General features: G+C 51.2%; 1 protein-coding gene across 1 annotated transcript in view; it reads right to left on the bottom strand.

Moving 5' to 3' along the window:
• LOC138368649 (uncharacterized) overlaps positions 1-26,041 on the bottom strand; it is a 557,854-nt gene that overhangs the window by 77,383 nt on the left and 454,430 nt on the right. The gene's annotated exons all lie outside the window — the stretch shown is intronic.

Consider the following 26,041-nt stretch of genomic DNA (forward strand, 5'->3'; position numbering starts at 1 on the left):
ATGGTAGTGTTGGTGGTGTGGGAGTGTTAGTGGTGTGGGAGTGTTGGTGGTGTGGGTGTGTTAGTGGTGTGGGAGTGTTAGTGGTGTGTGAGTGTTAATGACGTGGGTGTGTTGGTGGTGGAGAAGTGTTTTTGGTGTGGGAGTGTTAGTGACGTAGGAGTGTTGTTGGTTTGGGAGTGTTGGTGGTGTGGGAGTGTTGGTGGTGTGGGAGTGTTAGTGACGTGAGTGTGTTGATGGTGTGGGATTGTTGATGGTGTGGGAGTGTTAATGACGTGGGTGTGTTGGTGGTGTGGGAGTGTTGGTGGTGTGGGGGTGGTGGTGGTGTGGAAGTTTTGGTGGTGGGGGAGTGTTGGTGGTGTGGGAGTGTTGGTGGTGTGGGAGTGTTGTTGGTGTGGGAGTGTTGGTGGTGTGGTAGTGTGGGTGGTGTGGGAGTGTTGGTGGTGTGAGAGTGTTGGTGATGTGGTTGTGTTAGTGGTGTTGAAGTGTTGGTGGTGTGTGAGTGTTGGTGGTATGGGAGTGTAGGTGGTGTGGGAGTGTTGGTGGTGTGGGAATGTTAGTGACGTGGGTGTATTGGTGGTGTGGGAGTGTTAGTTACGTGGGTGTTTTGGTTGTGTGGGTGTGTTGGTGGTGTGGGAGTGTTGGTGGTGAGGGAGTGTTAGTGACGTGGGTGTGTTGGTGGTGTGAGAGTGTTGGTGGTGTGGGAGTGTTGGTGGTGTGGAAGTGTTGGTGGTGTGTGAGTGTTGGTGGTGTGGGAGTGTAGGTGGTGTGGGTGTATTGGTGGTGTGGGAGTGTTAGTGACGTGGGTGTGTTGGTGTTGTGGGTGTGTTGGTGGTGTTGGAGTGTTGATGGTTTGGGAGTGTTAGTGGTGTGGGAGTGTTGGTGGTGTGGGTGTGCTAGTGACGTGGGTGTGTTGTTGGTGGGAAAGTGTTAGTGACGTGAGAGGAGAGTTGGTAGTGTGCGAGTGTTGGTAGTGTGGGAGTGTTGGTGGTGTGGGTGTGTTGGTGCTGTGAGAGTGTTGGTGGTGTTGGACTGGAGGTAGAGTGGGAGTGTTGGTGGTGTGGGTGTGTTAGTGACGTGGGAGTGTTGGTGGTGTGGGAGTGTTGGTGGTGTGGGAGTGTTGGTGGTGTGGGAGTGTTAGTGACGTGGGTGTGTTGGTGGTGTGGGAGTGTTAGTGATGTGGGTGTGTTTGTGGTGTGGGAGTGTTAGTGACGTGGGTGTATTGGAGGTGTGGGTGTGTTGGTGGTATGGGAGTGTTGGTGGTGTGGGAGTGTTGGTGGTGTGAGAGTGTTGGTGGTGTGGGAGTGTTGGTAGTGTGGTTGTGTTAGTGACTTGAGTATATTGGTAGTGTAGGAGTGTTAGTGACGTGGGTGTGTTGGTGGTGTGGGTGTGTTGGTGGTGTGGGTGTGTTGGTGGTTTGGGTATGTTGGTGGTGTGGGTGTGTTGGTGGTGTGGTTGTGTTCATGGTGAGGAATTGTTAGTAGTGTGGGAGTGTTTGTGACGTGGGAGTGTTGGTGGTGTGAGAGTGTTAGTGACGTGAGTGTTGGTGGTGTGGGAGTGTTAGTGACGTGGGTGTGTTGGTGGTGTGAGTGTGTTGGTGGTGTAGGTGTGTTGGTGACGTGGGTGTGTTGGTGGAGTGCGTGTGTTGGTGAAGGTGGTGTGTTGGTGGTGTGGGAGTGTTAGAGGTGTGGGTGTGTTAGTGGTGTGGGAGTGTTGGTGGTGTGGGAGTGTTGGTGGTGTGGGTGTGTTAGTGGTGTGGGAGTGTTAGTGGTGTGTGAGTGTTAGTGACGTGGGTGTGTTGGTGGTGGAGGAGTGTTGTTGGTGCGGGAGTGTTAGTGACGTAGGAGTGTTGTTGGTGTGGGAGTGTTGGTGGTGTGGGAGTGTTAGTGACGTGGGTGTGTTGGTGGTGTGGGATTCTTGATGGTGTGGGAGTGTTAGTGACGAGGATGTGTTGGTGGTGTGGGAGTGTTGGTGGTGTGGGGGTGGTGGTGGTGTGGAAGTGTTGGTGGTGGGGGAGTGTTGGTGGTGTAGGAGTGTTGGTGGTGTGGGAGTGTTGTTGGTGTGGGAGTGTTGGTGGTGTGGGAGTGTTGATGGTGTGGGAGTGTTGGTGGTGTGGGTGTGTTAGTGGTGTGGAAGTGTTGGTGGTGTGTGAGTGTTGGTGGTGTGGGATTGTTGGTGGTGTGGGAGTGTTGGTGGTGTGGGAGTGTTGGTGGTGTGGGAGTGTTGGTGGTGGGGAAGTGTTGGTTGTGTGGGAGTGTTGGTGGTGTGGGAGTGTTGGTTGTGTGGGAGTGTTGGTGGCGAGGGTGTGTTAGTGGTGTGGAAGTGTTGGTGAAGTGTGAGTGTTGGTGGTGTGGGAGTGTAGGTGGTGTGGGAGTGTAGGTGGTGTGGGAGTGTTGGTGGCGTGGGAGTGTTGATGGCGTGGGAATGTTGGTGTTGTGGGAGTGTTGGTGGTGTGGGAGTGTTGGTAGTGTGGGAGTGTTGGTGGTGTGGTAGTGTTGGTGGTGTGGGAGTGTTGGTGGTGTGGGAGTGTTGGTGATGTGGGTGTGTTAGTGGTGTAGAAGTGTTGGTCTTGTGTGAGTGTTGGTGGTGTGGGAATGTTAGTGACGTGGGTGTATTGGTGGTGTGGGAGTGTTAGTTACGTGGGTGTGTTGCTGGTGTGGGTGTGTTGGTGGTGTAGGTGTGTTGGTGACGTGGGTGTGTTGGTGGTGTGCGTGTGTTGGTGAAGGTGGTGTGGGAGTGTTAGTGGTGTGGGTGTGTTAGTGGTATGGTAGTGTTGGTGGTGTGGGAGTGTTAGTGGTGTGGGAGTGTTGGTGGTGTGGGTGTGTTAGTGGTGTGGGAGTGTTAGTGGTGTGTGAGTGTTAATGACGTGGGTGTGTTGGTGGTGGAGAAGTGTTTTTGGTGTGGGAGTGTTAGTGACGTAGGAGTGTTGTTGGTTTGGGAGTGTTGGTGGTGTGGGAGTGTTGGTGGTGTGGGAGTGTTAGTGACGTGAGTGTGTTGATGGTGTGGGATTGTTGATGGTGTGGGAGTGTTAATGACGTGGGTGTGTTGGTGGTGTGGGAGTGTTGGTGGTGTGGGGGTGGTGGTGGTGTGGAAGTTTTGGTGGTGGGGGAGTGTTGGTGGTGTGGGAGTGTTGGTGGTGTGGGAGTGTTGTTGGTGTGGGAGTGTTGGTGGTGTGGTAGTGTGGGTGGTGTGGGAGTGTTGGTGGTGTGAGAGTGTTGGTGATGTGGTTGTGTTAGTGGTGTTGAAGTGTTGGTGGTGTGTGAGTGTTGGTGGTATGGGAGTGTAGGTGGTGTGGGAGTGTTGGTGGTGTGTGAATGTTAGTGACGTGGGTGTATTGGTGGTGTGGGAGTGTTAGTTACGTGGGTGTTTTGGTTGTGTGGGTGTGTTGGTGGTGTGGGAGTGTTGGTGGTGAGGGAGTGTTAGTGACGTGGGTGTGTTGGTGGTGTGAGAGTGTTGGTGGTGTGGGAGTGTTGATGGTGTGGGAGTGTTAGTGGTGTGGGAGTGTTGGTGGTGTGGGTGTGTTAGTGACGTGGGTGTGTTTTTAGTGGGGGAAGTGTTAGTGACGTGGGAGAAGAGTTGGTAGTGTGCGAGTGTTGGTAGTGTGGGAGTGTTGGTGGTGTGGGTGTGTTGGTGCTGTGAGAGTGTTGGTGGTGAGGGTATGTTGGTGCTGTGAGAGTGTTGGTGGTGTGGGATTGGAGGTAGAGTGGGAGTGTTGGTGGTGTGGGAGTGTTAGTGACGTGGGAGTGTTGGTGGTGTCGGAGTGTTGGTGGTGTGGGAGTGTTAGTGACGTGGGTGTGTTGGTGGTGTGGGAGTGTTAATGATGTGGGTGTGTTGGTGGTGTGGGAGTGTTAATGACGTGGGTGTATTGGTGGTGTGGGTGTGTTGGTGGTGTGGGAGTGTTGGTGGTGTGGGAGTGTTGGTGTTGTGGGAGTGTTGGTGGTGTGGGTGTGTTGGTGGTGTGGGAGTGTTGCTGGTGTGGGAGTGTTAGTAGTGTGGGAGTGTTAGTAGTGTGGGTTTGTAAGGGACGTGGGTGTGTTGGTGGTGTGGGTGTGTTGGTGGTGTGGGTGTGTTGGTGGTGTGGGTGTGTTGGTGTGTTGGTAGTGTCGGTGTCGGAAAATCCGACACCATTTAATATCATACAGACAGATAATAAGTGCTGCTGTATTACCAACAAGTTACCCATAGAAAACGTAACTTGTAGTGGAATTACCGTCTAAAGAAAACGGGATATCATCACCACATACTATTATAATTCACCAGCTATTCTGCTGGGAATTGTTCTTAAATACATTAGTCTTTGGACTTTACCATCATAAAAACATCTTATATAAATTAACTTAATTATCAATATTAAAGTAGAGTAAATGTGACCCTTCTATCACTTTCTGAAATCTGGACAAAGTAGGCCAGGGGTCAGAGGGAGGAAGAAGGGCAGCCATTGTTGTGTCACCTCCGAGACGTGAGGAGCAAATTCGGCTCCTATCATTCTGGACAATGTCGGCCAGTAACGTCAATAGTATGGAGTGTTAAACAGCCATTGTGTATACGAGACCAGAGGCACACGGGAGCAAATACGGCTCCTGTTAATTTTACTTGGACGTAGTGTTATGGAAACCAAAGGTACCATCTCCAACACGATGTCTACAATTCAAGTTAAGTGTCTATCCGAAACCCGTTTATCATTCATTTATGGCCATTAATGTCAGGATATAGGGTGACCCGGTTAGATCGCGAAATCGCCTCAAACTAAAGGTAATTAAGCCAGGTCTCAATGTTCCATGTACTGTATAGTGTTTTCTCTGATATAGCTTGTCATATATAGGATTCTGGCTTCACAGCTAGCGCACTTTTGACAGGTCAAGAGAGGAAGATTATGTGCACCAGTTACTGGGTGATATGGAAGCTACCTCAAAGAGGATAATTTGGTGTCTACACCCTAGTTATACCTGGTGGACTAACCTGCTGTACTATAAGATAAGGAACCTCTTCAATGTATGTAGCTATTACTGTAGTTTGATTGGCTGCATATATATTAATTTAATAACCCCCCCCCTAATGTGTAGAAGATCGATTTGTGAGATTATGAGATTATTGCAGAAATACAGTCCACTTATCATTATACAAATTGCTATCGAAGTATACAAATTAACGTAAATATAAATTCTATATAAATTCATATAAATTAAATAAATATAAATCTCACAGGTCGGTTCCCACATTATTTGGTCATCTTCGAACCGGATGACGGATTATTTGATCCTTTGATCCCACATTTGGTCATCTTAGTACCGGATGAACCAGTTAACCAGTGGATTCATTAAATATACTAGTGCAGTGTTATTTAAACAAAGCCAGCCAGTCAAAGACGGCAGCGTAGCCTCGTGGGAGCTCAGGAGCCTCCCTCAGCCCAGTTCAGCTTCGTCAGCGGTTTCATGCACACCCACAGATATTTGGTGGCGTGTTATTTCGTGAAATGACAGCGCTAATATAGAATCCAGCCAAATTAGTGACTGTGTCTTCGCGAGATTGTTCACGGATTTCGTGGTGTTACATTTCGCGAGAGATTATCTACGAATTTTGTGGACTTTATTTCGCGAGGTCACTAATAATATTTAATACTTCTAGATAATATTAGAAGTTTCATAGAGGCTAATTAAGAGGCTATTAACAATAATTGTGTATATTATTTCTCCAAAATAGAGAATTATTTAATATATATTGCACTAGTGATCACAGTATAATATTTACTAATTGCCAACCCACAACAGGGTAGGATATTACCATTGACTAGTTGAACTATTATCGTTCATCCTAGTCCCATTATTACCATAGTCAGTTGTACTATATTCAACAACCTAACACCATTAATGAATGGTGCAGACCCTATTTTGGGTGTAATTTTTATCAACTCGAGTTGAGTTGTATATATAATAATTTACTTATGATCATTACACCTTTGAGTGATTAATTAGTGTCTATTCCATCCTAGGGTGATATAGAAGAGCTAACCTAAAGGTACTTCCATGACACTGGTTTATCACTCAAATCATTAGTGTGTATGATTGTATATATATAATGTGTATTAATTTTAAGTGCTAACCTCTAGTAGAGGTAGGATTATTGCCTAGTGAGTACAGAATTTACCCTAGGCTATCATTAGTGTTTGTTCAGTATTATGAGCAGCCCAAGTACAAGCCCCACAAGGCTTCACCAACTAGCCAGTATGGATAATGCAGGGAGAATGAAAAGAACCCTTGCAGGTCTGAAAGGCCACTTAACAAGACAGATCAAGAAATGTGAAGATTTGTCACAACAATCTCAAGTTGATTATGCTGACCTGGAAAGCTATTATCAAGCAGCTGCAGGTAAATTTGAGCAAATCAAATGTCAAATAGCAACATATGTGGCTGAACTTGCCAACACCAATTTATCAGAAACAGAAATAGACGACATTATGGTTGATCTTGCGAATTATGAAGATCACACTCAGGCCACGTTACAGCCTTATGTCAAATTAATTGCCCAGAACAAGGCAACAACAACAGCAACAGTTGCATCTAATACGAGTCAAGCAGAAGCTCGACTCCCTCCAATTAATTTACCCACTTTCTCAGGAAAAGATGAGGAAGATTGGGATGAATTTTGGAACAAATTCGTTGACCTTGTTGACTCAAAACAATCTTTACCAAAGAGTAGTAAATTCTCTTATTTGCAAGGCCAATTATCAGGTGAGGCTAAAACAGTAGTATCCCATCTGAGATTAACTAATGACGGCTATGATCTGGCAGTAAAACTCCTCAAGGATAATTATGCTGATCCAGAAGTAAGAACATCACATTTAGTTCATGAGCTGTTGCATTTACCCCCACCGGAGGCTTCAGCTGATTCACTCCAAGTCTTCAAGCTGGAGGTAGAATCATTGATCAATGCCCTCAGCCTGACAGCAGATACAAACGGGGCTGAGTGTCAGGCCTCAGCCTGACAGCAGATACAAACAAGGCTGAGTCTTGAAAATAATTGTCCAGGAGAAAATACCTAGGGACATATTGAGACAAATAAGTGCTCATTACAATAAAAGTATCTTATCCATGAATGAAATATCTGAAGGTTTAAAGTCAGTAGTTCATCAATTACGAACACATGACAAATTAAAACCACCAAGTAAACCCTCAGAAACTAATAATAGTAAACCACAGAGTACCAAAGGTACTCCAAATCAATCTAGACAATATAATTCAACACCAAAGTGGAACAGTAACAGTGTGGGCGTATATGCAGTGGGACCCTCCAAGCCTATAGTTACTGTGTCACCCAAGAACGTGACACCAAAGGGTACTGGAAGCTATGGGACATGTTTGTTCTGCAATGAGAAACATTCAATGTACCACTGCTCTAAATTTCCTGATAGTGACGCCCGTGTTGAGCGACTCAAAGATTTGCAACATTGCACGAGGTGCCTCAGGAAACATAACATCAAGGATTGTGATACCCAATTACACCCTTGTAATAGGTGTAACAAAGGTCAGCACCATGCAGCATTGTGCAGAGACACCAAAACAACGTCTCCAAACCCCAAGGTGGAAGATAGCATTCCCACCACAGTACAGTACTGCAAGGTGCAACCAACAAAGAGTGTCCAATCGGCAAAGTCTAAAGGTAATACGACTTTGCCTACTGCCCAAATTACCATCCTGAATAAGAGGGCCAAGGTCCATACCCGAGGGTTGTTTGACCAAGGATCCCAGAGAACATATATCACTAAAAAGTTGGCAGAAGAACTACAATTAAGGCCTGTAGCCCAGATGTCATTCAACATCTCAGGGTTTGTAACAGATGCAGGACCTCAAGTCTACCAGGTGGTACAACCATCAGTACGTTTAGGCAGGTACGTCTGTCGAGTACAAGCCATTGTGGTGGACAAAATACCAGTAGACCTACAAGTTCAAGGTCTGAGAGCAACAGCCAAATTCCTGAGAAATAGAGGAATAAAATTGGCAGATAATATTAAGTCTGATCACCTCAACGACTTCGGTCTCCTTGTAGGGACAGACTATTGCCATCGATTCATTGGTAGCCCTACTAAATATCAGGGTATAACCATGTTAAACTCTGCAGGAGGTAAATTACTCTCAGGCCCAGTATCAAGCCTGAGGAGACCTATGCCTGCAGATAAACAATACCAGTAGAAATCTAAATTTGTCAGCTGATTATATTTCTCCAGTAGCATTATACTAAGGAGATTACAGCTGACTATACCAACAGAGGTTGATGTTAGTATCATCATTTGAAGCTGAAGATGAGTTCATGAGGCCTCAGTGGCAAATCAGTGAACAGTAGCCTAAACAGCTACAAGTCACTGCGACCAATGTCACTGAACCCACTGCAGTCTCAGAACCATACTTTACTTTAATGATGAGCTATTCAATCTTCTGAATCAATTAACTAAATTAAACCCCAATAAATCTGATGACTGATTTGATACATTTATTATTTAATCAAGATGTATTCCATGGGCCTCAGTGTTTATATATCAGTGACCAGTTACCTGAAGAAACTTCAAGTTATATCTAATGTCACTGATCTCACTGCAGTCCCTGAATCATACTTGACTGTAGTACTTGATCACATCCAGTCTTCTGGGTTAAATAATATGTAATAAGGCTTGAATATTAGCCTTTCAAGAGTTGACAGGGAAATGAAATTGCATTAGACTTCTAACCCCTGCAACTCTAGTACGGGACATCCGTCCTGCACGAACAGACGCACAAATGTGTGATTACTAACTACTAACATCAAATTAATGTAATAATTCGATGGAGGAGTATCGGTGTTCGTCTGTTCTAATTAGGACTTCGACCCGTGAGCAGCCCCTGGGGAATTATGTCGGAAAATCCGACACCATTTAATATCATACAGACAGATAATAAGTGCTGCTGTATTACCAACAAGTTACCCATAGAAAACGTAACTTGTAGTGGAATTACCGTCTAAAGAAAACGGGATATCATCATCACATACTATTATAATTCACCAGCTATTCTGCTGGGAATTGTTCTTAAATACATTAGTCTTTGGACTTTACCATCATAAAAACATCTTATATAAATTAACTTAATTATCAATATTAAAGTAGAGTAAATGTGACCCTTCTATCACTTTCTGAAATCTGGACAAAGTAGGCCAGGGGTCAGAGGGAGGAAGAAGGGCAGCCATTGTTGTGTCACCTCCGAGACGTGTGGAGCAAATTCGGCTCCTATCATTCTGGACAATGTCGGCCAGTAACGTCAATAGTATGGAGTGTTAAACAGCCATTGTGTATACGAGACCAGAGGCACACGGGAGCAAATACGGCTCCTGTTAATTTTACTTGGACGTAGTGTTATGGAAACCAAAGGTACCATCTCCAACACGATGTCTACAATTCAAGTTAAGTGTCTATCCGAAACCCGTTTATCATTCATTTATGGCCATTAATGTCAGGATATAGGGTGACCCGGTTAGATCGCGAAATCGCCTCAAACTAAAGGTAATTAAGCCAGGTCTCAATGTTCCATGTACTGTATAGTGTTTTCTCTGATATAGCTTGTCATATATAGGATTCTGGCTTCACAGCTAGCGCACTTTTGACAGGTCAAGAGAGGAAGATTATGTGCACCAGTTACTGGGTGATATGGAAGCTACCTCAAAGAGGATAATTTGGTGTCTACACCCTAGTTATACCTGGTGGACTAACCTGCTGTACTATAAGATAAGGAACCTCTTCAATGTATGTAGCTATTACTGTAGTTTGATTGGCTGCATATATATTAATTTAATAACCCCCCCCCTAATGTGTAGAGGATCGATTTGTGAGATTATGAGATTATTGCAGAAATACAGTCCACTTATCATTATACAAATTGCTATCGAAGTATACAAATTAACGTAAATATAAATTCTATATAAATTCATATAAATTAAATAAATATAAATCTCACAGGTCGGTTCCCACAGTCGGAGGGTTGGTGGTGTGGGAATGTTGGTGACGGAGGTGTGTCAGTGGTGTGGGTGTGCTGTTGGTGTGGGAGTGTTGGTGGTGTGGGCGTGTTAGTGACGTGGGTGTGTTGGTAGTGTCGGAGGGTTGGTGGTGTGGGAATGTTGGTGACGGAGGTGTGTCAGTGGTGTGGATGTGCTGTTGGTGTGGGAGTGTTGGTGGTGTGGGAGTGTTAGTGACGTGGGTGTGTTGGTGGTGTCGGAGGTTTGGTCGTGTGGGAGTGTTGGTGACGTAGGTGTGTCAGTGGTGTGGGTGTGCTGGTGGTGTGGGAGTGTTGGTGGTGTGTGAGTGTTAGTGACTTAGGCATGTTGGTGGTGTGGGAGTGTTGGTGACGTAGGTGTGTCAGTGGTGTGGGAGTGTTGGTGGTGTGGGAGTGTTAGTGACGTGTGTGTGATCGTGGTGTGGGAGCGCTCGTGACGTGGGTGTGTTGTTAGTGTGGGAGTATTTGTGGTGTGGGAGTGTTAGTGACGTGGGTGTGTTGAGGGTGTGGGAGTGTTCGTGACGTGGGAGTGTTGGTGGTGTGGAAGTGTTGGTTGTGTGGGAGTGTTGGTAGTGTGGGAGTGTTGTTGGTGTGGGAGTGTTGGTAGTGTGGGAGTGTTGTTGGTGTAGGAGTGCTGGTGGTGTGGGTGTGTTGGTGGTGTGGGAGTGTTGGTGGTGTGGGAGTGTTGGTGACGTGGGTGTGTTGGTTGTGTAGGAGTGTTGGTGGTGTGGGCATGTTAGTGACGTGGGTGTGTTCGTGGTGCGGGGGTGTTGGTGGTGTGGGTGTGTTCGTGGTGTGGGTGTGTTGGTGGTGTGGGAGTGTTGGTGGTGTGGGAGTGTTGGTGGTGTGGGAGTGTTGGTGGTGTGAGAGTGTTAGTGACGTGGGTGTGTTGGTGGTGCGGGAGTGTTGGTGGTGTGGGTGTGTTGGTGGTGTGGGAGTGTTGGTGGTGTGGGAGTGTTAGTTACGTGGGTGTTTTGGTGGTGTGGGAGTGTTGGTGGTGTGGGAGTGTTGTTAGTGTGGGAGTGTTGTTAGTGTGGGAGTGTTGTTAGTGTGGGAGTGTTGGTGGCGTGGGAGTGTTGGTGGCGTGAGAGTGTTGGTGGCGTGGGAGTGTTGTTAGTGTGGGAGTGTTGGTGGTGTGGGTGTGTTGGTAGTGTGGGAGTGTTGGTAGTGTGGCAGTGTTGGTAGCGTGAGGGTGTTGGTGGCGTGGGAGTTTTAGTGACGTGGGTATGTTGGTGGTGTGGGAGTGTTGGTGGCGAGGGTGTGTTAGTGGCGTCGCTGTGTTGGTAGAGTAGGAGTGTTAGTGACGTGGGTATGTTGGTGGTTTGGGTGTGTTGGTGGTGTGGTTGTGTTGGTGGTGTGTGTGTTAGTGACGTGGGTGTGTTGGTGGTGTGGGAGTGTTAGTGACGTGGGTGTGTTGGTGGTGTGGGAGTGTTAGTGACGTGGGTGTGTTGGTGGTGTGGGAGTGTAAGTGGTGTGGGAGTGTTAGTGGTGTGGGTGTGTTAGTGGTGTGGGAGTGTTCGTGGTGTGGGAGTGTTGGTAGTGTGAGAATGTTGGTAGTGTGGGTGTGTTGGTGGTGTGGGTGTGTTGGTGGTGTGGGAGTGTAAGTGGTGTGGGAGTGTTGGTGGTGTTAGTGTGTGTGTGACGTGGGTATGTTATTGGTGTGGGAGTGTTATTGACGTGGATGTGTTGGTGGTGTGGGAGTGTTGGTGGTGTGGGAATGTTAGTGACGTGTGTGTGTTGGTGATGTGGGTGTGTTGGTGGTGTATGAGTGTTGATGACGTGGGTGTGTTGGTGGTGTGGGAGTGTTAGTGACGTGGGTGTGTTGGTGGTGTGGGTGTGTTGGTGGTGTAGGTGCGTTGGTGACGTGGGTGTGTTGGTGGTGTGGGTGTGTTTGTGAAGGTGGTGTGTTGGTGGTGTGGGAGTGTTAGTGGTGTGGGAGTGTTAGTGGTGTGGGAGTGTTGGTGGTGTGGTTGTGTTAGTGGTGTGGGAGTGTTAGTGACGTTTGTGTGTTGGTGGTGTGGGAGTGTTGGTGACGTTTGTGTATTGGTGGTGTGGGAGTGTTGGTGGTGTGGGAGTGATAGTGACATGGGTGTGTTGGTGGTATGGGAGTGTTGGTGGTGTGGGTGTGTTGGTGGTGTGGAAGTGTTGGTGGTGTGGAAGTGTTGGTGGTGTGGGAGTGTTGGTGGTGTGGGAGTGTTGGTGGTGTGGGAGTGTTGGTGGTGTGGAAGTGTTAGTAGTGTGGGAGTGTTGGTGGTGTGGGAGTGTTGGTGGTGAGGGAATGTTGGTGGTGTGGGTGTGTTAGTGGTGTGGAAGTGTTGGTGGTGTGTGAGTGTTGGTGGTGTGGGAGTGTTGGTGGTGTGGGAGTTGTGGTGGTGTGGGAGTGTTGGTGTGGGAGTGTTGGTGGTGTGGGAGTGTTGGTGGTGTGGGAGTGTTGGTGGTGTGGGAGTGTTGGTGGTGTGGGTGTGTTAGTGGTGTGGGTGTGTTGGTGGAGTGGGAGTGTTAGTGGTGTGGGAGTGTTGGTGGTGTGGGTGTGTTAGTGATGTGGGAGTGTTAGTGACGTTTGTGTGTTGGTGGTGTGGGAGTGTTGGTGGTGTGGGAGTGATAGTGACATGGGTGTGTTGGTGGTGTGGGAGTGTTGGTGGTGTGGGTGTGTTGGTGGTGTGGAAGTGTTGGTGGTGTGTGCGTGTTGGTGGTGTGGGAGTGTTCGTGGTGTGGGAGTGTTGGTGGTGTGGGAGTGTTGGTGGTGTGGGAGTGTTGGTAGTGTGGGAGTGTTGGTGGTGTGGGAGTGTTGGTGGTGAGGGAATGTTGGTGGTGTGGGTGTGTTAGTGGTGTGGAAGTGTTGGTGGTGTGGGAGTGTTGATGGTGTGGGAGTGTTGGTGGTGTGGGTGTGTTAGTGGTGTGGAAGTGTTGGTGGTGTGTGAGTGTTGGTGGTGTGGGATTGTTGGTGGTGTGGGAGTGTTGGTGGTGTGGGAGTGTTGGTGGTGTGGGAGTGTTGGTGGTGGGGAAGTGTTGGTTGTGTGGGAGTGTTGGTGGTGTGGGTGTGTTGGTGGTATGGGAGTGTTGGTGGTGTGGGTGTGTTGGTGGTGTGGAAGTGTTGGTGGTGTGGAAGTGTTGGTGGTGTGGGAGTGTTGGTGGTGTGGGAGTGTTGGTGGTGTGGGAGTGTTGGTGGTGTGGAAGTGTTAGTAGTGTGGGAGTGTTGGTGGTGTGGGAGTGTTGGTGGTGAGGGAATGTTGGTGGTGTGGGTGTGTTAGTGGTGTGGAAGTGTTGGTGGTGTGTGAGTGTTGGTGGTGTGGGAGTGTTGGTGGTGTGGGAGTTGTGGTGGTGTGGGAGTGTTGGTGTGGGAGTGTTGGTGGTGTGGGAGTGTTGGTGGTGTGGGAGTGTTGGTGGTGTGGGAGTGTTGGTGGTGTGGGTGTGTTAGTGGTGTGGGTGTGTTGGTGGAGTGGGAGTGTTAGTGGTGTGGGAGTGTTGGTGGTGTGGGTGTGTTAGTGATGTGGGAGTGTTAGTGACGTTTGTGTGTTGGTGGTGTGGGAGTGTTGGTGGTGTGGGAGTGATAGTGACATGGGTGTGTTGGTGGTGTGGGAGTGTTGGTGGTGTGGGTGTGTTGGTGGTGTGGAAGTGTTGGTGGTGTGTGCGTGTTGGTGGTGTGGGAGTGTTCGTGGTGTGGGAGTGTTGGTGGTGTGGGAGTGTTGGTGGTGTGGGAGTGTTGGTAGTGTGGGAGTGTTGGTGGTGTGGGAGTGTTGGTGGTGAGGGAATGTTGGTGGTGTGGGTGTGTTAGTGGTGTGGAAGTGTTGGTGGTGTGTGAGTGTTGGTGGTGTGGGAGTCTTGGTGGTGTGGGAGTTGTGGTGGTGTGGGAGTGTTGGTGTGAAAGTGTTGGTGGTGTGGGAGTGTTGGTGGTGTGGGAGTGTTGGTGGTGTGGGAGTGTTGGTGGTGTGGGAGTGTTGGTGGTGTGGGAGTGTTAGTAGTGTGGGAGTGTTGGTGGTGTGGGAGTGTTGGTGGTGAGGGAATGTTGGTGTTGTGGGTGTGTTAGTGGTGTGGAAGTGTTGGTGGTGTGTGAGTGTTGGTGGTGTGGGAGTGTTGGTGGTGTGGGAGTTGTGGTGGTGTGGGAGTGTTGGTGTGCGGGTGTTGGTGGTGTGGGAGTGTTGGTGGTGTGGGAGTGTTGGTGGTGTGGGAGTGTTGGTGGTGAGGGAATGTTGGTGTTGTGGGTGTGTTAGTGGTGTGGAAGTGTTGGTGGTGTGTGAGTGTTGGTGGTGTGGGAGTGTTGGTGGTGTGGGAGTTGTGGTGGTGTAGGAGTGTTGATGGTGTGGGAGTGTTGGTGGTGTGGGTGTGTTAGTGGTGTGGAAGTGTTGGTGGTGTGTGAGTGTTGGTGGTGTGGGATTGTTGGTGGTGTGGGAGTGTTGGTGGTGTGGGAGTGTTGGTGGTGTGGGAGTGTTGGTGGTGTGGTAGTGTTGGTGGTGTGGGAATGTTAGTGACGTGGGTGTATTGGTGGTGTGGGAGTGTTAGTTACGTGGGTGTGTTGGTTGTGTGGGTGTGTTGGTGGTGTGGGAGTGTTGGTGGTGAGGGAGTGTTAGTGACGTGGGTGTGTTGGTGGTGTGAGAGTGTTGGTGGTGTGGGAGTGTTGATGGTGTGGGAGTGTTAGTGGTGTGGGAGTGTTGGTGGTGTGGGTGTGTTAGTGTCGTGGGTGTGTTTTTGGTGGGGAAGTGTTAGTGACGTGGGAGAAGAGTTGGTAGTGTGCGAGTGTTGGTAGTGTGGGAGGGTTGGTGGTGTGGGTGTGTTGGTGCTGTGAGAGTGTTGGTGGTGTGGGATTGGAGGTAGAGTGGGAGTGTTGGTGGTGTGGGATTGGAGGTAGAGTGGGAGTGTTGGTGGTGTGGGAGTGTTTGTGACGTGGGAGTGTTGGTGGTGTCGGAGTGTTGGTGGTGTGGGAGTGTTAGTGACGTGGGTGTGTTGGTGTTGTGGGAGTGTTAATGATGTGGGTGTGTTGGTGGTGTGGGAGTGTTAATGACGTGGGTGTATTGGTGGTGTGGGTGTGTTGGTGGTGTGAGAGTGTTGGTGGTGTGGGAGTGTTGGTGTTGTGGGAGTGTTGGTGGTGTGGGTGTGTTGGTGGTGTGGGAGTGTTGCTGGTGTGGGAGTGTTAGTAGTGTGGGTTTGTAAGGGACGTGGGTGTGTTGGTGGTGTCGGTGTGTTGGTGGTGTGGGTGTGTTGGTGGTTTGGGTGTGTTGGTAGTGTCGGAGGGTTGGTGGTGTGGGAATGTTGGTGACGGAGGTGTGTCAGTGGTGTGGGTGTGCTGTTGGTGTGGGAGTGTTGGTGGTGTGGGAGTGTTAGTGACGTGGGTGTGTTGGTAGTGTTGGAGGGTTGGTGGTGTGGGAATGTTGGTGACGGAGGTGTGTCAGTGGTGTGGATGTGCTGTTGGTGTGGGAGTGTTGGTGGTGTGGGAGTGTTAGTGACGTGGGTGTGTTGGTGGTGTCGGAGGGTTGGTCGTGTATGAGTGTTGGTGACGTAGGTGTGTCAGTGGTGTGGGTGTGATGGTGGTGTGGGAGTGTTGGTGGTGTGTGAGTGTTAGTGACTTGGGCATGTTGGTGGTGTGGGAGTGTTGGTGACGTAGGTGTGTCAGTGGTGTGGGAGTGTTGGTGGTGTGGGAGTGTTAGTGACGTGTGTGTGATCGTGGTGTGGGAGCGCTCGTGACGTGGGTGTGTTGTTAGTGTGGGAGTATTTGTGGTGTGGGAGTGTTAGTGACGTGGGTGTGTTGAGGGTGTGGGAGTGTTCGTGACGTGGGAGTGTTGGTGGTGTGGGAGTGTTGGTGGTGTTAGTGTGTGTGTGACGTGGGTGTGTTATTGGTGTGGGAGTGTTATTGACGTGGATGTGTTGGTGGTGTGGGAGTGTTGGTGATGTGGGAATGTTAGTGGCGTGGGGGTGTTGGTGATGTGGGTGTGTTGGTGGTGTGGGAGTGTTAGTGACGTGGGTGTGTTGGTGGTGTGGGAGTGTTAGTGACATGGGTGTGTTGGAGGTGTGGGTGTGTTGGTGGTATAGGTGTGTTTGTGAGGTGGGTGTGTTGGTGGTGTGGGTGTGTTGGTGAAGGTGGTGTGTTGGTGGTGTGGGAGTGTTAGTGGTGTGGGTGTGTTAGTGGTGTGGGAGTGTTGGTGGTGTGGGAGTGTTAGTGGTGTGAGAGTGTTAGTGACGTTTGTGTGTTGGTGGTGTGGGAGTGTTGGTGGTGTGGGAGTGATAGTGACATGGGTGTGTTGGTGGTGTGGGAGTGTTGGTGGTGTGGGTGTGTTGGTGGTGTGGTAGTGTTGGTGGTGTGTGCGTGTTGGTGGTGTGGGAGTGTTGGTGGTGTGGGAGTGTTGGTGGTGTGGGAGTGTTGGTGGTGTGGGAGTGTTAGTAGTGTGGGAGTGTTGGTGGTGTGGGAGTGTTGGTGGTGAGGGAATGTTGGTGGTGTGGGTGTGTTAGTGGTGTGGAAGTGTTGGTGGTGTGTGAGTGTTGGTGGTGTGGGAGTGTTGGTGGTGTGGGAGTTGTGGTGGTGTGGGAGTGTTGGTGTGGGAGTGTTGGTGGTGTGGGAGTGTTGGTGGTGTGGGAGTGTTGGTGGTGTGGGAGTGTTGGTGGTGTGGGTGTGTTAGTGGTGTGGGTGTGTTGGTGGTGTGGAAGTGTTGGTGGTGTGTGAGTGTTGGTGGTGTGGGAGTGTAGGTGGTGTGGGAGTGTTGGTGGTGTGGGAGTGTTGGTGGTGTGGGAGTGTGGGTGGTGTGGGAGTGTTGGTGGTGTTGGAGTGTTGGTGGTGTGGGAGTGTTGGTGGTGTGGGAGTGTAGGTGGTGTGGGAGTGTTGATGGTGTGGGAATGTTGGTGGTGTGGAAGTGTTGGTGGTGTGTGAGTGTTGGTGGTGTGGGAGTGTTGGTGGTGTGGAAGTGTTGGTGGTGTGTGAGTGTTGGTGGTGTGGGAGTGTAGGTGGTGTGGGTGTATTGGTGGTGTGGGAGTGTTAGTGACGTGGGTGTGTTGGTGTTGTGGGTGTGTTGGTGGTGTTGGAGTGTTGATGGTTTGGGAGTGTTAGTGGTGTGGGAGTGTTGGTGGTGTGGGTGTGCTAGTGACGTGGGTGTGTTGTTGGTGGGAAAGTGTTAGTGACGTGAGAGGAGAGTTGGTAGTGTGCGAGTGTTGGTAGTGTGGGAGTGTTGGTGGTGTGGGTGTGTTGGTGCTGTGAGAGTGTTGGTGGTGTTGGACTGGAGGTAGAGTGGGAGTGTTGGTGGTGTGGGTGTGTTAGTGACGTGGGAGTGTTGGTGGTGTGGGAGTGTTGGTGGTGTGGGAGCGTTGGTGGTGTGGGAGTGTTGGTGGTGTGGGAGTGTTAGTGACGTGGGTGTGTTGGTGGTGTGGGAGTGTTAGTGATGTGGGTGTGTTTGTGGTGTGGGAGTGTTAGTGACGTGGGTGTATTGGAGGTGTGGGTGTGTTGGTGGTATGGGAGTGTTGGTGGTGTGGGAGTGTTGGTGGTGTGAGAGTGTTGGTGGTGTGGGAGTGTTGGTAGTGTGGTTGTGTTAGTGACGTGAGTATATTGGTAGTGTAGGAGTGTTAGTGACGTGGGTGTGTTGGTGGTGTGGGTGTGTTGGTGGTGTGGGTGTGTTGGTGGTTTGGGTATGTTGGTGGTGTGGGTGTGTTGGTGGTGTGGTTGTGTTCATGGTGAGGAATTGTTAGTAGTGTGGGAGTGTTTGTGACGTGGGAGTGTTGGTGGTGTGAGAGTGTTAGTGACGTGAGTGTTGGTGGTGTGGGAGTGTTAGTGACGTGGGTGTGTTGGTGGTGTGAGTGTGTTGGTGGTGTAGGTGTGTTGGTGACGTGGGTGTGTTGGTGGAGTGCGTGTGTTGGTGAAGGTGGTGTGTTGGTGGTGTGGGAGTGTTAGAGGTGTGGGTGTGTTAGTGGTGTGGGAGTGTTGGTGGTGTGGGAGTGTTGGTGGTGTGGGTGTGTTAGTGGTGTGGGAGTGTTAGTGGTGTGTGAGTGTTAGTGACGTGGGTGTGTTGGTGGTGGAGGAGTGTTGTTGGTGCGGGAGTGTTAGTGACGTAGGAGTGTTGTTGGTGTGGGAGTGTTGGTGGTGTGGGAGTGTTAGTGACGTGGGTGTGTTGGTGGTGTGGGATTCTTGATGGTGTGGGAGTGTTAGTGACGAGGATGTGTTGGTGGTGTGGGAGTGTTGGTGGTGTGGGGGTGGTGGTGGTGTGGAAGTGTTGGTGGTGGGGGAGTGTTGGTGGTGTAGGAGTGTTGGTGGTGTGGGAGTGTTGTTGGTGTGGGAGTGTTGGTGGTGTGGGAGTGTTGATGGTGTGGGAGTGTTGGTGGTGTGGGTGTGTTAGTGGTGTGGAAGTGTTGGTGGTGTGTGAGTGTTGGTGGTGTGGGATTGTTGGTGGTGTGGGAGTGTTGGTGGTGTGGGAGTGTTGGTGGTGTGGGAGTGTTGGTGGTGGGGAAGTGTTGGTTGTGTGGGAGTGTTGGTGGTGTGGGAGTGTTGGTTGTGTGGGAGTGTTGGTGGCGAGGGTGTGTTAGTGGTGTGGAAGTGTTGGTGAAGTGTGAGTGTTGGTGGTGTGGGAGTGTAGGTGGTGTGGGAGTGTAGGTGGTGTGGGAGTGTAGGTGGTGTGGGAGTGTTGGTGGCGTGGGAGTGTTGATGGAGTGGGAATGTTGGTGTTGTGGGAGTGTTGGTGGTGTGGGAGTGTTGGTAGTGTGGGAGTGTTGGTGGTGTGGTAGTGTTGGTGGTGTGGGAGTGTTGGTGGTGTGGGAGTGTTGGTGATGTGGGTGTGTTAGTGGTGTAGAAGTGTTGGTCTTGTGTGAGTGTTGGTGGTGTGGGAATGTTAGTGACGTGGGTGTATTGGTGGTGTGGGAGTGTTAGTTACGTGGGTGTGTTGCTGGTGTGGGTGTGTTGGTGGTGTAGGTGTGTTGGTGACGTGGGTGTGTTGGTGGTGTGCGTGTGTTGGTGAAGGTAGTGTGGGAGTGTTAGTGGTGTGGGTGTGTTAGTGGTATGGTAGTGTTGGTGGTGTGGGAGTGTTAGTGGTGTGGGAGTGTTAGTGGTGTGGGAGTGTTGGTGGTGTGGGTGTGTTAGTGGTGTGGGAGTGTTAGTGGTGTGTGAGTGTTAATGACGTGGGTGTGTTGGTGGTGGAGAAGTGTTTTTGGTGTGGGAGTGTTAGTGACGTAGGAGTGTTGTTGGTTTGGGAGTGTTGGTGGTGTGGGAGTGTTGGTGGTGTGGGAGTGTTAGTGACGTGAGTGTGTTGATGGTGTGGGATTGTTGATGGTGTGGGAGTGTTAGTGACGTGGGTGTGTTGGTGGTGTGGGAGTGTTGGTGGTGTGGGGGTGGTGGTGGTGTGGAAGTTTTGGTGGTGGGGGAGTGTTGGTGGTGTGGGAGTGTTGGTGGTGTGGGAGTGTTGTTGGTGTGGGAGTGTTGGTGGTGTGGTAGTGTGGGTGGTGTGGGAGTGTTGGTGGTGTGAGAGTGTTGGTGATGTGGTTGTGTTAGTGGTGTTGAAGTGTTGGTGGTGTGTGAGTGTTGGTGGTGTGGGAGTGTAGGTGGTGTGGGAGTGTTGGTGGTGTGGGAATGTTAGTGACGTGGGTGTATTGGTGGTGTGGGAGTGTTAGTTACGTGGGTGTTTTGGTTGTGTGGGTGTGTTGGTGGTGTGGGAGTGTTGGTGGTGAGGGAGTGTTAGTGACGTGGGTGTGTTGGTGGTGTGAGAGTGTTGGTGGTGTGGGAGTGTTGATGGTGTGGGAGTGTTAGTGGTGTGGGAGTGTTGGTGGTGTGGGTGTGTTAGTGACGTGGGTGTGTTTTTAGTGGGGGAAGTGTTAGTGACGTGGGAGAAGAGTTGGTAGTGTGCGAGTGTTGGTAGTGTGGGAGTGTTGGTGGTGTGGGTGTGTTGGTGCTGTGAGAGTGTTGGTGGTGTGGGTGTGTTGGTGCTGTGAGAGTGTTGGTGGTGTGGGATTGGAGCTAGAGTGGGAGTGTTGGTGGTGTGGGAGTGTTAGTGACGTGGGAGTGTTGGTGGTGTCGGAGTGTTGGTGGTGTGGGAGTGTTAGTGACGTGGGTGTGTTGGTGGTGTGGGAGTGTTAATGATGTGGGTGTGTTGGTGGTGTGGGAGTGTTAATGACGTGGGTGTATTGGTGGTGTGGGTGTGTTGGTGGTGTGGGAGTGTTGGTGGTGTGGGAGTGTTGGTGTTGTGGGAGTGTTGGTGGTGTGGGTGTGTTGGTGGTGTGGGAGTGTTGCTGGTGTGGGAGTGTTAGTAGTGTGGGAGTGTTAGTAGTGTGGGTTTGTAAGGGACGTGGGTGTGTTGGTGGTGTGGGTGTGTTGGTGGTGTGGGTGTGTTGGTGGTGTGGGTGTGTTGGTGGTGTGGGTGTGTTGGTGTGTTGGTAGTGTCGGAGGGTTGGTGGTGTGGGAATGTTGGTGACGGAGGTGTGTCAGTGGTGTGGGTGTGCTGTTGGTGTGGGAGTGTTGGTGGTGTGGGCGTGTTAGTGACGTGGGTGTGTTGGTAGTGTCGGAGGGTTGGTGGTGTGGGAATGTTGGTGACGGAGGTGTGTCAGTGGTGTGGATGTGCTGTTGGTGTGGGAGTGTTGGTGGTGTGGGAGTGTTAGTGACGTGGGTGTGTTGGTGGTGTCGGAGGTTTGGTCGTGTGGGAGTGTTGGTGACGTAGGTGTGTCAGTGGTGTGGGTGTGCTGGTGGTGTGGGAGTGTTGGTGGTGTGTGAGTGTTAGTGACTTAGGCATGTTGGTGGTGTGGGAGTGTTGGTGACGTAGGTGTGTCAGTGGTGTGGGAGTGTTGGTGGTGTGGGAGTGTTAGTGACGTGTGTGTGATCGTGGTGTTGGAGCGCTCGTGACGTGGGTGTGTTGTTAGTGTGGGAGTATTTGTGGTGTGGGAGTGTTAGTGACGTGGGTGTGTTGAGGGTGTGGGAGTGTTCGTGACGTGGGAGTGTTGGTGGTGTGGAAGTGTTGGTTGTGTGGGAGTGTTGGTAGTGTGGGAGTGTTGTTGGTGTGGGAATGTTGGTAGTGTGGGAGTGTTGTTGGTGTGGGAGTGCTGGTGGTGTGGGTGTGTTGGTGGTGTGGGAGTGTTGGTGGTGTGGGAGTGTTGGTGACGTGGGTGTGTTGGTTGTGTAGGAGTGTTGGTGGTGTGGGCATGTTAGTGACGTGGGTGTGTTCGTGGTGCGGGGGTGTTGGTGGTGTGGGTGTGTTCGTGGTGTGGGTGTGTTGGTGGTGTGGGAGTATTGGTGGTGTGGGAGTGTTGGTGGTGTGGGAGTGTTGGTGGTGTGAGAGTGCTAGTGACGTGGGTGTGTTGGTGGTGCGGGAGTGTTGGTGGTGTGGGTGTGTTGGTGGTGTGGGAGTGTTGGTGGTGTGGGAGTGTTGGTGGTGTGGGAGTGTTAGTTACGTGGGTGTTTTGGTGGTGTGGGAGTGTTGGTGGTGTGGGAGTGTTGTTAGTGTGGGAGTGTTGTTAGTGTGGGAGTGTTGTTAGTGTGGGAGTGTTGGTGGCGTGGGAGTGTTGGTGGCGTGAGAGTGTTGGTGGCGTGGGAGTGTTGTTAGTGTGGGAGTGTTGGTGGTGTGGGTGTGTTGGTAGTGTGGGAGTGTTGGTAGTGTGGCAGTGTTGGTAGCGTGAGGGTGTTGGTGGCGTGGGAGTTTTAGTGACGTGGGTATGTTGGTGGTGTGTGAGTGTTGGTGGCGAGGGTGTGTTAGTGGCGTCGCTGTGTTGGTAGAGTAGGAGTGTTAGTGACGTGGGTATGTTGGTGGTTTGGGTGTGTTGGTGGTGTGGTTGTGTTGGTGGTGTGTGTGTTAGTGACGTGGGTGTGTTATTGGTGTGTGAGTGTTAGTGACGTGGGTGTGTTGGTGGTGTGGGAGTGTTAGTGACGTGGGTGTGTTGGTGGTGTGGGAGTGTTAGTGACGTGGGTGTGTTGGTGGTGTGGGAGTGTAAGTGGTGTGGGAGTGTTAGTGGTATGGGTGTGTTAGTGGTGTGGGAGTGTTCGTGGTGTGGGAGTGTTGGTAGTGTGAGAATGTTGGTAGTGTGGGTGTGTTGGTGGTGTGGGTGTGTTGGTGGTGTGGGAGTGTAAGTGGTGTGGGAGTGTTGGTGGTGTTAGTGTGTGTGTGACGTGGGTATGTTATTGGTGTGGGAGTGTTATTGACGTGGATGTGTTGGTGGTGTGGGAGTGTTGGTGGTGTGGGAATGTTAGTGACGTGTGTGTGTTGGTGATGTGGGTGTGTTGGTGGTGTATGAGTGTTGATGACGTGGGTGTGTTGGTGGTGTGGGAGTGTTAGTGACGTGGGTGTGTTGGTGGTGTGGGTGTGTTGGTGGTGTAGGTGCGTTGGTGACGTGGGTGTGTTGGTGGTGTGGGTGTGTTTGTGAAGGTGGTGTGTTGGTGGTGTGGGAGTGTTAGTGGTGTGGGAGTGTTAGTGGTGTGGGAGTGTTGGTGGTGTGGTTGTGTTAGTGGTGTGGGAGTGTTAGTGACGTTTGTGTGTTGGTGGTGTGGGAGTGTTGGTGACGTTTGTGTATTGGTGGTGTGGGAGTGATGGTGGTGTGGGAGTGATAGTGACATGGGTGTGTTGGTGGTATGGGAGTGTTGGTGGTGTGGGTGTGTTGGTGGTGTGGAAGTGTTGGTGGTGTGTGCGTGTTGGTGGTGTGGGAGTGTTGGTGGTGTGGGAGTGTTGGTGGTGTGGGAGTGTTGGTGGTGTGGGAGTGTTAGTAGTGTGGGAGTGTTGGTGGTGTGGGAGTGTTGGTGGTGAGGGAATGTTGGTGGTGTGGGTGTGTTAGTGGTGTGGAAGTGTTGGTGGTGTGTGAGTGTTGGTGGTGTGGGAGTGTTGGTGGTGTGGGAGTTGTGGTGGTGTGGGAGTGTTGGTGTGGGAGTGTTGGTGGTGTGGGAGTGTTGGTGGTGTGGGAGTGTTGGTGGTGTGGGAGTGTTGGTGGTGTGGGTGTGTTAGTGGTGTGGGTGTGTTGGTGGAGTGGGAGTGTTAGTGGTGTGGGAGTGTTGGTGGTGTGGGTGTGTTAGTGATGTGGGAGTGTTAGTGACGTTTGTGTGTTGGTGGTGTGGGAGTGTTGGTGGTGTGGGAGTGATAGTGACATGGGTGTGTTGGTGGTGTGGGAGTGTTGGTGGTGTGGGTGTGTTGGTGGTGTGGAAGTGTTGGTGGTGTGTGCGTGTTGGTGGTGTGGGAGTGTTCGTGGTGTGGGAGTGTTGGTGGTGTGGGAGTGTTGGTGGTGTGGGAGTGTTGGTAGTGTGGGAGTGTTGGTGGTGTGGGAGTGTTGGTGGTGAGGGAATGTTGGTGGTGTGGGTGTGTTAGTGGTGTGGAAGTGTTGGTGGTGTGTGAGTGTTGGTGGTGTGGGAGTCTTGGTGGTGTGGGAGTTGTGGTGGTGTGGGAGTGTTGGTGTGGGAGTGTTGGTGGTGTGGGAGTGTTGGTGGTGTGGGAGTGTTGGTGGTGTGGGAGTGTTGGTGGTGTGGGAGTGTTGGTGGTGTGGGAGTGTTAGTAGTGTGGGAGTGTTGGTGGTGTGGGAGTGTTGGTGGTGAGGGAATGTTGGTGTTGTGGGTGTGTTAGTGGTGTGGAAGTGTTGGTGGTGTGTGAGTGTTGGTGGTGTGGGAGTGTTGGTGGTGTGGGAGTTGTGGTGGTGTGGGAGTGTTGGTGTGCGGGTGTTGGTGGTGTGGGAGTGTTGGTGGTGTGGGAGTGTTGGTGGTGTGGGAGTGTTGGTGGTGAGGGAATGTTGGTGTTGTGGGTGTGTTAGTGGTGTGGAAGTGTTGGTGGTGTGTGAGTGTTGGTGGTGTGGGAGTGTTGGTGGTGTGGGAGTTGTGGTGGTGTGGGAGTGTTGGTGTGGGGGTGTTGGTGGTGTGGGAGTGTTGGTGGTGTGGGAGTGTTGGTGGTGTGGGAGTGTTGGTGGTGTGGGTGTGTTAGTGGTGTGGGTGTGTTGGTGGTGTGGGAGTGTTGGTGGTGTGTGAGTGTTGGTAGTGTGGGAGTGTTGGTGACGTAGGTGTGTCAGTGGTGTGGGTTTGCTGGTGGTGTGGGAGTGTTGGTGGTGTGTGAGTGTTAGTGACGTGCGTGTGATCGTGGTGTGGGAGCGCTCGTGACGTGGGTGTGTTGTTAGTGTAGGAGTATTTGTGGTGTGGGAGTGTAGGTGGTGTGGGAGTGTTGATGGTTTGGGAGTGTTGGTGGTGTGGGAGTGTTGGTGGTTTGGGTGTGTTAGTGACGTGGGAGTGTTGGTGGTGTGGGAGTGTTGGTGGTGTGGGAGTGTTAGTGACGTGGGTGTGTTGGTGGTGTGGGAGTGTTAGTGATGTGGGTGTGTTTGTGGTGTGGGAGTGTTAGTGACGTGGGTGTATTGGAGGTGTGGGTGTGTTGGTGGTATGGGAGTGTTGGCGGTGTGGGAGTGTTGGTGGTGTGGGAGTGTTGGTGGTGTGGGAGTGTTGGTGGTGTGGGAGTGTTGGTAGTGTGGTTGTGTTAGTGACGTGAGTGTATTGGTAGTGTAGGAGTCTTAGTGACGTGGGTGTGTTGGTGGTGTGGGTGTCATGGTGGTGTGGGTGTGTTGATGGTGTGGTTGTGTTCATGGTGAGGAATTGTTAGTAGTGTGGGAGTGTTTGTGATGTGGGAGTGTTGGTGGTGTGAGAGTGTTAGTGACGTGAGTGTGTTGGTGGTGTGGGAGTGTTAGTGACGTGGGTGTGTTGGTGGTGTGAGTGTGTTGGTGGTGTAGGTGTGTTGGTGACGTGGGTGTGTTGGTGGTGTCCTTGTGTTGGTGAAGGTGGTGTGTTGGTGGTGTGGGAGTGTTAGTGGTGTGGGTGTGTTAGTGGTGTGGGAGTGTTGGTGGTGTGGGAGTGTTGGTGGTGTGGGAGTGTTAGTGGTGTGTGAGTGTTAGTGACGTGGGTGTGTTGGTGGTGGAGGAGTGTTGTTGGTGTGGGAGTGTTAGTGACGTAGGAGTGTTGTTGGTGTGGGAGTGTTGGTGGTGTGGGAGTGTTAGTGACGTGGGTGTGTTGGTGGTGTGGGATTGTTGATGGTGTGGGAGTGTTAGTGACGTGGGTGTGTTGGTGGTGTGGGAGTGTTGGTGGTGTGGGGGAGGTGGTGGTGTGGAAGTGTTGGTGGTGGGGGAGTGTTGGTGGTGTGGGAGTGTTGGTGGTGTGGGAGTGTTGTTGGTGTGGGAGTGTTGGTGGTGTGGGAGTGTTGATGGTGTGGAAGTGTTGGTGGTGTGGGAGTGTAGGTGGTGTGGGAGTGTTAGTGGTGTGGGAATGTTAGTGACGTGGGTGTATTGGTGGTGTGGAAGTGTTATTTACGTGGGTGTGTTGGTGGTGTGGGTGTGTTGGTGGTGTAGGTGTGTTGGTGACGTGGGTGTGTTGGTGGTGTGCGTGTGTTGGTGAAGGTGGTGTGGGAGTGTTAGTGGTGTGGGTGTGTTAGTGGTGTGGGAGTGTTGGTGGTGTGGGAGTGTTAGTGGTGTGGGAGTGTTGGTGGTGTGGGTGTGTTAGTGGTGTGGGAGTGTTAGTGGTGTGTGAGTGTTGGTGACGTGGGTGTGTTGGTGGTGGAGAAGTGTTGTTGGTGTGGGAGTGTTAGTGACGTAGGAGTGTTATTGATTTGGGAGTGTTGTTGGTGTGGGAGTGTTGGTGGTGTGGGAGTGTTAGTGACGTGAGTGTGTTGGTGGTGTGGGATTGTTGATGGTGTGGGAGTGTTAGTGACGTGGGTGTGTTGGTGGTGTGGGAGTGTTGGTGGTGTGGGGGTGGTGGTGGTGAGGAAGTGTTGGTGGTGGGGGAGTGTTGGTGGTGTGGGAGTGTTGGTGGTGTGGGAGTGTTGTTGGTGTGGGAGTGTTGGTGGTGTGGGAGTGTTGATGGTGTGGAAGTGTTGGTGGTGTGGGTGTGTTAGTGGTGTGGAAGTGTTGGTGGTGTGTGAGTGTTGGTGGTGTGGGATTGTTGGTGGTGTGGGAGTGTTGGTGGTGTGGGAGTGTTGGTGGTGTGGGAGTGTTGGTGGTGGGGAAGTGTTGGTTGTGTGGGAGTGTTGGTGGTGTGGGAGTGTTGGTCGTGTGGGAGTGTTGGTGGTGAGGGTGTGTTAGTGGTGTGGAAGTGTTGGTGGTGTGTGAGTGTTGGTGGTGTGGGAGTGTAGGTGGTGTGGGAG

Source organism: Procambarus clarkii, chromosome 25 (assembly GCF_040958095.1).
Source record: "Procambarus clarkii isolate CNS0578487 chromosome 25, FALCON_Pclarkii_2.0, whole genome shotgun sequence".
In the NCBI taxonomy this organism is placed as follows: domain Eukaryota; kingdom Metazoa; phylum Arthropoda; class Malacostraca; order Decapoda; family Cambaridae; genus Procambarus; species Procambarus clarkii.